The 1,838-nt window shown below is 42.5% G+C and overlaps 1 long non-coding RNA gene across 1 annotated transcript; it reads right to left on the bottom strand.

Moving 5' to 3' along the window:
* Positions 1–702: 702 nt before the first annotated feature.
* LOC139027382 (uncharacterized) lies at positions 703–1,210 on the bottom strand. Its single transcript, XR_011479475.1, has 2 exons — positions 936–1,210; positions 703–899 (listed from the first exon to the last, which is right to left on the bottom strand). It is a non-coding gene; the product is annotated as an uncharacterized lncRNA (long non-coding RNA).
* Between the last annotated feature and the right edge of the window lie 628 nt (positions 1,211–1,838).

The raw sequence follows: 1,838 nt of genomic DNA on the forward strand, positions 1-1,838 counted from the left end.
ATGTTTGTGTGTGTGGTGTGTGTGTGTGTGTGTTGTGTGTGTGTGTGTGTGTGCACGTGTGGTGGTGTGGTGTGTGTGTGTGTGTGTGTGTGTGGTGTGTGTGTGTGTGTGTGTGTGTGTGTGTGTGTGTGTGTGTGTGTGTGTGTGTGTGTGTGTGTGTGTACATCTACCAAGTGTGTGTGGTTTCATGCATATCTGTGGTGTGTGTGTGTGTGCGTATCTGTGTGCCTGCTAGTGTGTGCGTGAGCAAGAGAGCGTGCGTGGATGTGCATGTGTTACCAAGCCATGTCCTGAGGTCCTATTCTTACCTCTGTCTCCTCAGTCTAATAGTCCTGAGGTCCTATTCTTACCTTTGTCTCCTCAGTCTCATTGTCCTGCGGTCCTCTTCTATCCTCTGTCTCCTCAGTCTCATTGTCTCTCACAGTTCAAGCCTCTCAAATCATTCATGTAATGTAGGATGCCTGAATCAGCTGGAGACTTGGAGGAGGGGAGGAGGACGAGGGAAGTGGAGGGGAGGGAAGGAGAGATAGGAGGGGAAAAGAGGAGTGAAGAGAGGAGATGAGAGGGGAGGAGGGGGAGGGGAGAAGGGGGATWAAAGGATGGGAAAAGATGGGAAAGGAGAGGATGGGTGGAGGGGAGCAGCATGAGAGGTACGTAACAGGTCATAAAATATAACTGAACAAAGCATCAAACTTCAAGCACTGATTTATAAGGAATCTTTAATAAAAGATAAACGTGTTACACCCTGGCAGAGAGGATACAGACACAGACACATGATGGGCACACACACACACATACTTTACGTCTTACTATACTTGTGAGKACTTTTTGGGGACCAACAAATAATTCATTATCCTATTTTCCTTAACCCTAAACCTAACCCTAATCCTTACCCTAACCTTAACCCTAACTTTAACCCTAATCCTTACCCTAACCTTAACCCTAACTTTAACCCTAACTCCTAACCTTAACCGTAACCCTTAACCTAACCCCTAACCCTAATTTTAACACTAACCCTTAACCTAACCCCTAACCCTAATTTTAACACTAACCCTTAATTAACCTAATCACTAAACCTTAAAGGCATTTTTACAAGTGAGGACCGGCAAAATTTCCTAACTTCCCTGAATTTTAGTTGGTTTACTATTCTTGTACTCACAAGTATAGTAAAATGTGTACAGACACACACACATACACACACACACAAATAAGCCACGTAGCCACATAAAGCACATTCAAGACCGTCATGTTAGAGACCTGTGAATGCAGAAGATTTTCCCTCTTTGCATTTCATGAACTATTCCGAATTAATTGTGTCTGATTCGTGCATACTTATACATTATTACTCTACATTATAGTGTTGCTACTTATAGCTTTACTTGTCTTTCTGAATCAGGCCTAAAGTGAAGTAATTGTATGATTGTTTTTTTGTAATATACAGCTGTTTTCTCTCTTCCTTTTGTCACTTCTGTGTGACTTTGGTGTGGGGCCAGTCATGATGTTGATTATCAGCACCGTTTGCAGTTTTTCTCTGCCTTAGATTGTGACATTCATTACCTGAGTGGAAAACCTCCTCGACGCGTTCATAGTTCTGTTATTTCTCTCTTTCTGTTTTATATCATTACCAATTCGACTAGCCATTACTCTTGTTTCTACCTTTTCCGTGCCTAATTTTACAAGGCTGGATTCAATCCTGCCACGCACTATAACTACTTGTTAAAAGAAGGGTGTCCCACATTTGATGTTAAACATGAATACTTGATCTCCGTGGAATTCCTGGGTTGCGAAGGCCTTTTAATAGTTCTGCATTCTTGGTTGTATGTATAGTGACGTTGTCG

This window comes from Salvelinus sp. IW2-2015, unplaced genomic scaffold, assembly GCF_002910315.2.
Source record: "Salvelinus sp. IW2-2015 unplaced genomic scaffold, ASM291031v2 Un_scaffold12788, whole genome shotgun sequence".
Lineage (NCBI taxonomy): Eukaryota > Metazoa > Chordata > Actinopteri > Salmoniformes > Salmonidae > Salvelinus > Salvelinus sp. IW2-2015.